The sequence below is a fragment of the Trachurus japonicus genome, chromosome 23 (genome assembly GCF_045865225.1).
Source record: "Trachurus japonicus isolate A0001 chromosome 23, Traja_1.0".
NCBI classification, from domain to species: Eukaryota; Metazoa; Chordata; class Actinopteri; order Carangiformes; family Carangidae; genus Trachurus; species Trachurus japonicus.
The window spans coordinates 18,509,333-18,518,917 of NC_140929.1; the positions used below are offsets into that span (position 1 = coordinate 18,509,333).

General features: G+C 40.7%; 1 long non-coding RNA gene and 1 pseudogene across 2 annotated transcripts; both read left to right on the forward strand.

Annotated features, from left to right (window-relative positions):
- The first annotated feature begins 838 nt into the window (after window positions 1-838).
- Window positions 839-3,389, forward strand: LOC146962838 (uncharacterized). Its single transcript, XR_015035108.1, has 3 exons — window positions 839-977; window positions 1,058-1,399; window positions 3,335-3,389. It is a non-coding gene; the product is annotated as an uncharacterized LOC146962838 (long non-coding RNA).
- Window positions 3,390-6,224: 2,835 nt separating this feature from the next.
- On the forward strand, window positions 6,225-9,319 carry LOC146962839 (nectin-4-like; annotated as a pseudogene). The gene is made up of 3 exons (XR_015035148.1): window positions 6,225-6,291; window positions 6,477-6,818; window positions 8,910-9,319. The product of XR_015035148.1 is annotated as a nectin-4-like (transcript).
- Window positions 9,320-9,585: the final 266 nt, after the last annotated feature.

Consider the following 9,585-nt stretch of genomic DNA (forward strand, 5'->3'; position numbering starts at 1 on the left):
CTATTCTGTTGCCAACCATGAGTGGCGGGCGGCGCTGTACCTTAATCATTAGGTTTTTAGCCTCTTGAATTTGTCTTCACTGAGTTGGCCGCTATATTTGAATGGTTCTCTGACCTAGAAGACAGAGGCATAATATTGTTGAAATTGCACATATTTTTCTCAAGAATTTTCAGGTTGTTAATAATGTTTTGTAAAAGGATAGTTCATTAACTCTAAACATCTTAATAATGTACTTTTGGGGTGGTGCGTGGCGCAGTGGTTAAAGCGGCTGCCCCATGTTGAAGCTACAGTCCTCAACGCGGGCATCCCCGGTTCGAGTCCCACGTCGGGCAGACCTTTCCTGCATGTCATTCCCCTTCTCTCTGCCTCTCCCTTTCCTGTCTATCTCACTGTGCTATCGAATAAAGGCAAAAAAGTACTTTTACTTCTTTGCACTAAAACAAAAGGATCAAATTGCACTGTGTGTGGCCCCCGAACTAAAATGAGTTAGTTCAGACACTAATATTGTATATAGTTGTTAAACCTGCTTGCACAATATCAATGATTTAATAAAAGAGAAGCTTGTTTAGAGAATTAATTAATGCTTCATTTTTGTTCCTGTTTGTTTGCTCCCATAGTATCATTCTTAGCACATGATATTAAATCATCTGTCAAACATCTGCATCTTGTTATAAGTTAGCCTCGAATTAAAGATCATGTTATTAGCCATGCTTTTTGCACTGAAGGTGTTCACCGCAAAGTTGTGGCACTAAAGCACAGACTCTGTGCGGCTTCCTGTGAAGATAAGTCATCCTGTTCTCTGTCTCACAGCCTCTGCCCCTTTACCTCAGTTGACAAACTGCTGTTTCTATCTTTGCAGAATCCCTCAACAGATTCAGCCTGATTGATCGTGATAAGTTCGGAGCGCTCAAACATGGCTGGAACTTCACTGGGAGCGGCGGCCTTCTCTTTCCTCCTCTATGCCTCTGTTATACAAGGTACCACTCGTGCCGCTGCTCATATATATATCACATATCAACTTCAAAGTGTAAGTGATTTTGTCTCCTCTACTCAACAGGGCTCCCAAATGTTGAGAGATACGACCATTTTGAAACAACAGAGGCAGAGGTGGGCCAGGACGTCACTTTACCCTGTATTATGAACATTACTGATCTTAAGATTTCCAATATTGAATGGCGCAAGAAAAACATAAAACTGGCTCTGTACAACCCGATTTATGGAGCCCATCAATTTTGGCCAAATATCACCATAGAGGCTGTGAACAATACAGAAAAAGAGTTGATTGGCAGTTATCTACATCTTCCTGCGGTAAAAGAATGGGACAGTGGCATCTATATCTGTGATATTACAACCTTTCCCCATGGCTACATGAAGAGAGAGACAGAGCTGAATATCAAAGGTACGTCAACTGCATCTCCCAGGATTTAATATTTGGAGAAACATGTACAGCAACTTTATATCTAACTGTCCACTGCGTATATTCAACATTAGTGACTTCATCAGGGCATTGCTCTCCTGCCAGTCACACACAGCAGTTATTTACTTCTGAGCATCTATACAGTGCCGTGAAAAAGTATTTTCCCATTCATGATTTCTTACTTTTTTGCATATTTGTTACATTTAAATCTTTAAGATCATCAAACTAATTTTAATATTAGACAAAGATAATCCAAGAAAATATAAAATGCAGTTTTTGAATTTCTTTGGATGATGATGCATGATGTGTTGCTTTTTGAGATCTCCCAGCCTCCTTTACTTTGTCAGACAGGTTCCATTGAAGTGATTTGTGGATTCATTAGGTCTGGCAGTTTTTTGAACGTGGAAGTGGTATTCACTTGTAAAACCCACAACTCCCCCCTTGGAGGAAAGATAAACATAAAGACAAAACAACCAAACTGCACAGCATGTGATGTGCCCCCACTTCTGAGACTGGTAAAGTGTTGTGAATGGGCCGCACCAATGTAGGAAAACAGTCCCTGGCTGTCTACGATCACATCCTCACTTTCACACTGACATCTTCATTTCATGTCTCATGAGCATTTCAATACGTAACTAAAAGAAAGAACACAAACCACACACAGACATACTGTAAGAAGCCACATGCTCTTCCTCTCTAACTGCTCTCAAACCACAAGAGCAAACAGCCTCAGTCTTTGCATCATTGAATTACAGCCAATGTCATATTTTCAGGGGATGTCAGCTGAGATTAATGACAGATCTGCATCTGTATAAATGAGTGTACACATAGCATAGAAAAAGATGCACAATGAACTAATCATTTCATCAAACCTTACTGCTGGATTTTCAATTCATGCTCTTGACTCCACAATCCAGGTTCTTGAACAAGCTTTTTCTCCTTTTTTTTAGCCTTTTTTTCACTTACTGATAAAGCAGAGAGTTCTCATATATACCAACCTGGCCAATGTTTTAATGATGCACAGTGATGGGAATAACGGCGTTATAAAACAGTGCTACTTTATTCAGTAACGAGTAATGAAAAAAGTTATAACTGTTATAACACCGTTACTTGACTCAAGAAGTCAGAAAATAATACAGTGTACGTTGAACACATTTTGAGTGAGTTGGTTAGTTCCAGATAAACGTTAGGGTTAGGGGTTGGAGGGGCGAGTCCAAGTAATGTGACATATTTCAGCTTTTTAATAAAAACATAACGCAACAATTACTTTTCCTGGTAATTAGTTACTTTTATTATGTAGTAACTCAGTTACTAACTCATTTACTTTTTGGAGAAGGTAACTAACTATAACTTACTTAAGTAATATGCCCAACACTGATGATGCATCACTGTGCACTGGCTGTTTTTGAAATTTTGCAGTGCATTACTGAGGGTCATAAAATGTTTGATTTTGGGAAATAAAAGTGACAAAAAAGACTGACTAACCCCCACCAGCCACCAGAAGGAAGCTCCAGCTTATAACACAACGCAACATAACACACAGTCAACACACAGTTGTGATTTCTAAAGTTGCTGGAGGGCAGATTGTGTTACCTCTGGATAAAGGCCAAATAAGATAAGATAAGCGAACAGCTGCTGGCTCAAGATAGACTTTTACAGAGATTTTCTCATTTAACACCTGGCAAGAAAGCAATTGAGTGCATTTACCTACACGTCCAACTATGCTATGAACCTTTTCATTACAAGAAGCCAACAAACAGATTTTATTTGATGGATAAGCTGCAGTTTGTTTGTTTTCCATCTCAGGTGTTTCTTTTCTAACAAGCGACCCCTTTGACCTTTTTTTCTCCTGCATTGATAACATGAAATTGAGTACAGTGCATTGTTAATGGATTGTCTCTGTTTTTCTGCCTTCAGGTCTCCCAACAGTGTCACCACAGTCTTATGTAACTGAAGAGGGTTTGACGGAGCCCTCAGAGAGCAGCTCATCAGCCACCGAGTTTTATGACACCGCTGTAACTTGGACCATGAGCACTGGCACCAATGTACCAGATACTCCAAGACTGTTGTGTGTCATTGCAATCTTGCTATTGCTTTGCATGTGTGTCTGCTGTGCCACTGTGTTTACGTAAAAGGTGTAGTTTCCTGAGGAATGATTTGCGGGCAGCTGCATGAAGCTGTGGGCTCCGTCTATAGAAGTGGATCCTTCCTCCACCCTCGCTCTCTCTCAACTCCCCGGCACAAGATCCCAGCCTTTGTTTGTGTTCTTTCATTCCACTTATTTTTGTCTTTTGGGTTAATAAATGTTGTTCCTTTTTGCATCGAACTTAGCGTGGTGTCCCTCAATGTGCTGCTGCTGGTTGCTGGTCATAACAAAAACAGTTACGATCTCATAGGAGAGAATGTCACTTCTTTCACACATGTCAGCGTCACATGGCCCCCTGCAACACCCACACATACTGACCCCTAAGTTACAGTAATAGCCTACAGTGTTCAGATCAACACAGTGTTCAGATCAACACAGGAAACGACCACAGATGAAGCAAAGGATATGTTCATGCCACACAGGCCAGAAGACGTTTTCTCAAACAGGACAGAGTCCAGCACCATGAGAAACATTACACAAAGCTATTGTGCATAATTCACTGGGAAATAAGGACAGCACTTTAAAATAAGAGTATTTATATAGCCTATGGTTTTGTAAATTAGATAATTAGCTCAATTGTTAACACTTTATGGAGCATAAATAAACAATTTTAAAGAAATTATTATTCTCTTATTCACAGTTCTCAGAGGAATTTAAAACCTAAATCATTCATAAGGACAGTCTTATTGTAAAGTGATACTTAACGATGCAATTTACATCAGCTCCTTCCAAAAATGCGCCACTGACCAATGTCACCACTATCTGTCCTGCCACTCAAAGAAAGAAAGAAATGTGATGGCCCAATATGAGAGCAGAAAATTCTTTTTTGTTATCTATATACTATGCTTTGTCTCTGGCAGAGAACCTGTATCTAAATTCCTTTGTTGCCTGAAATTGGCTTTTTACTGATGCTCTCTGATTGTTTGGGATGTGCCATTTGCTCCTGGGTCACTGGCACCAGATTGCATTTTTTGACAATAACATGAATAGTTTAAAAGCAGCATATATATAACTACAAACAACAGAACTAAATGCTCAACTAGCAGGGCTCCTTACAAACTATGATTAGCCATAGCTTATCTGCCCTTACCATCTGCACCTTCGTGGACATGTGCTAGTTACCCTTTTGAGATAGAAACCTCAATAAAATGGGGGGTGTCATAGGCAGGATTACAAAAATGTGCTTATTTAAAGTGATGAAATGCATTTTGTGAATATTTATAATATACAACATTTCTAGGGGTATTAAGGGGTGCTGAATCCCAATCTACTGTAGCTATATGAAGCTCAATGTGCCAAAATGCCTCAAAATTGAGAAATCCAACATGGCCGCCAGCGCCAGGCTGAAATCTACTTTTCAGTATATCCTTTTGACTAAACAAGATACAAACATGAACTAAATGTGCTTTTATAAGCTTTCCTATATGGGCAATCTGATGCCATATTCAGATTTGAGATGTAATGTGAAACTGCTTAGATATTAAAAAATAGTTGTTTTAAGCTATGAATAATTACTCAGCTATTATTATTATTATTATTATTATTATTATTATTATTATTATTATTATCAGGCTACTTTTCCTTACTTTGTATTCTGTTTTGATGTGTCGAATGTGTTTTGATGGAACCTTTGCTATCCCCAATATCACCCACCCCACCCACCCACAAACCGCTTCCACTCCTGCACAAGCACACCTGCGTGCACAATATCAATGATTTAATAAAAGAGAATGTTTCATTTTTGTTCCTGTTTGTTTGCTCCCACAGTATCATTCTCTGCACATGATATGAAATCATTTGTCAAATCTCTGCATTTTGTTATAAGTTAGCCTCAAATTAAATGTTATTACTTTGCACTGAAGGTGTTCACCGCAAAGTTGTGGCACTAAAGCACAGGCTCTATCTCCGTGTGCGGCTTCCTGTGAAGATAAGTCATCCTGGACTGGGACAAAAATTCAGCCCAGGCATTTTCTGTCCAGACCAGCCCATTATCAGCGGAGACAGCATAGAAGTCCACAAAACTTGCGGCGTCTTCTCTCACGCATAGATATTCCTTGATAGCAGTTAACAAATAAAGCGCGTAGCTATGAACTCAAGGACTAAAATTGATCAATCAATAAATCTTTATTCATTATAGTGTGTTATAGTGGGGGGTGGTGATCCCCGGCACTAAAGATCCGTCAATTTAGCAGCCTCCACCTCCAGAGACTCTGGCTTTTTTAATCGCTGTTTCTCAGCGCCACCCGGGCATTTCTTCACTTATTCATTTTCAAGTTAGCGAACAGTTTCGAAGACGTTCACTACTCATTAACTGGCTCAGCAGCAGCAGCCCGTCCGCCGGCCCATTGAGGTCCCGCCCCACCCTGGTTCGTGTTGACAGCGCTGTCAGGGCTCTCTGAGCATGTCAGCCCATGATTGATTGACAATGACAAACAATAGACCAATAATATGTGTCGACGCTGGGGAAAAAAACACAGCGGACCGGCCGGATCGGCCCACATTGGGTCAACGGCCCACCGGGCATTGCCCGGTATGCCCGATGGCCAGTCCAGCCCTCTGTCTCACAGCCTCTGCTGCCCCTCTCTTTTACCTCAGTTGACAAACTGCTGTTTCTATCTTAGCAGAATCCCTCAACAGATTCAGCCTGATTGATCGTGATCAAACATGGCTGGAACTTCACTGGGAGCGACGGCCTTCTCTTTCCTCCTCTATGCCTCTGTTATACAAGGTAATCATGGACCACTCCTGCTGCTGCTCATATGGTATATTCACCATGGGTTTGAAATGTTTTGGCTGCTGGTTTGACAAACTGTCTCAGTATAATGCTACGATTTTTATCAGCCCAGTGGATTTCAGTCTGTGTTATCAACTTCAAAGTGTAGGCTAAGTGATTTTGTCTCCTCTACTCAACAGGGCTCCCAAATGTTGAGGTAAACCATTCTGAAACAACAGAGGCAAAGGTGGGCCAAGACGTCACTTTACCCTGTATTATGAACAGTATTACTGATCTCAAGATTATTACTATTGAATGGCGTAAGAAAAACATAAAACTGGCTCTGTACAATCCGATTTATGGAGCCTATCGATTTTGGCTGAATATCACCATAGAGGCTGTGAACAATACAGAAAAAGAGTTGATTGGCAGTTATCTACATCTTCCTGCGGTAAATGAATGGGACAGTGGCATCTATATCTGTGATATAATAGCCTTTCCCCGTGGCGTCATCAGGAGAGAGACGGAGCTGAAGGTCAAAGGTACGTCAACTGCATCTCCCAGGATTTAATATTTGGAGAGACATGTACAACAACTTTATATCTAACTGTCCACTGCGTATTCAACCTTATGACTTCATCAGGGCATTGCTCTCCTGCCAGTCACATACTAGTTATTTACTTCTGAGCATATACAGTGCCGTGAAAAAGTATTTTCCCATTGTCTAATATTAAACTTTGTTGGATGATCTCTAATGTGACAATCAGTCATGTTGTTGTCTGCTGGCACAGGCTAAAATAGACCCTGACCTTCCTCCATCCAAGGGGATGTTGTTGTAATAATAGGGGGCAGAGGACTTATGTCAGTAGTCTTTAACAAGTATCACCCTCGGGATTCATTTTGCAGCAAGTTTTTGCATAAGCACAAATTTAGATTTAGATGTATTTATTTATTTCTAAAACCTGTAGAATACATATTCATGAACATTAAAAATCTTAAACATTAAATATCTGAGACTGTAGCCACCAGGCTAGTTTCTGTCCCTTGTCCCATTGGCAGGTAGCTATTGTATAAAAAATAAAACACAGACAGATTCAGACAAAATTACTTTAAAAAAAAAACACTATGGAGTTGGGGAACCACATGAGGGTTATATTGAATAATGCCGTAATAAGAAATGCTGGATTGCTGTAGATTGTATTGCAGACTGCTCATGTGCCAACTAAAATTGTATTTCAACATACCTATTTGTAAGTGGTGCCCCAACAAAAGTTCCACAACAGACATACAGTTTAAACAGAGTTTTGATCACAGATCTGGTTTTCCAATATGCTTTAAGATGTTTGGAGAATGACCTATAGACAGTAATTTGCGTATAGTAGCCTACTTGGTATTAAGTTCCAGGTTTGAGATGCACGACAGGAGAATGTGGTTTGACCAGAGGTACCTTTCCTTAAAGGTACTATACAGTCAGCTCAAACATGGCTGGAACTTCACTGGGAGCGGCGGCCTTCTCTTTCCTCCTCTATGCCTCTGTTATACAAGGTAATCATGGACCACTCGTGCTGTTGCTCATACGATATAGCAGTAAAGATCGTATATTCACCATGGGTTTAAATGTTACGGCTGCTGGTTTGACAAACTGTCTCAGTATAATGCTACGATTTTTATCAACCCTGCATCGCAGTGGATTTCAGTCTGTGTTATCAACTTCAAAGTGAAAGTGATTTTGTCTCATCTACTCAACAGGGCTCCCAAATGTTGAGGTAAACCATTCTGAAACAACAGAGGCAGAGGTGGGCCAGGACGTCACTTTACCCTGTATTATGAACAGTATTACTGATCTCAAGATTTCCAAAATTGAATGGCGTAAGAAAAACATAAAACTGGCTCTGTACAACCCGATTTATGGAGCCCATCGATTTTGGCTGAATATCACCATAGAGGCTGTGAGCAATACAGAAAAAGAGTTGATTGGCAGTTATCTACATCTTCCTGCGGTAAATGAATGGGACAGTGGCATCTATATCTGTGAAACAACAACCTTTCCCCATGGCACCATCAGGAGAGAGACGGAGCTGAAGGTCAAAGGTACGTCAACTGCATCTCCCAGGATTTAATATTTGGAGAGACATGTACAGCAACTTTCAAGTGTACATTGAACACATTTTGAGTGAGTTGGTTAGTTCCAGATAAACGTTAGGGTTAGGGGTTGGAGGGGCGAGTCCAAGTAATATGACATATTTGAGCTTTTTAATGAAAAAGTAACGCAACAGTTATTTTTCCTGGTAATTAGTTACTTTTATTATGTAGTAACTCAGTTGCTAACTCAGTTACTTTTTGGAGAAGGTAACTAGTAGGCTAACTATAACTTACTTACTTTTTTAAATTAACGTGCCCAACACTGATGATGCATCACTGTGCACTGGGTGTTTTTGAAATTTTGCAGTGCATTACTGAGGGTCATAATATGTTTGATTTTGGGAAATAAAAGTGAAAAAAAAATTATTATTCCACAGGGGGGTTAAACTGACTAACCCCCACCAGCCACCAGAAGGAAGTTCCAGCTTATAACACAACGTGTTATACAGTGCATTGTTTGCAATGGACTTTCTCTGTTTTTCTGCCTTCAGGTCTCCCAACAGTGTCACCACAGTCTTATGTAACTGAAGAGGGTTTGATGGAGCCTGGCCTGCAGAGAGCAGCTTCACCACATCGCCAGCCACCCAGCTTTTAAGTCATGACACCTCTGTAACTTGGACCACGAGCACTGGCACCAATGTACCAGATACTCCAAGACTGTTGCGTGTCATTGTAATCTTGCTATTGCTTTGCATGTGTGCCCGCTGTGTTTAAAAGGCGCAGTTTCCTGAGGAATGATTTGAGGGCAGCTGCATGAAGCTGTGGGCTCCGTCTATAGAAGTGGATCTTTCCTCCACCCTCGCTCTCTCTCAACTCCCCGGCACAAGATCCCAGCCTTTGTTTGTGTTCTTGTGTTCCCCTTATTTTTGTCTTTGGGTTAATAAATGTTTTTCCTTTTTGCATCAAACTTAGCGTGGTGTCCCTCAATGTGTTGCTGCTTTGAGCTGGTCGTAACAAAAACAGAGAAATGTTACGATCTCAGCAGGAGAGAATGTCACTTCTTTCACACATGACACATGTCAGTGTCACATGGCCCCCTGCAACACCCACACATACTGACCCCTAAGTTACAGTAATACAGTGTTCAGATCAACACAGGAAACGACCACAGATGAAGCAAAGGATATGTCCATGCCACACAGGCCAGAAGACGTTTTCTCAAACAGG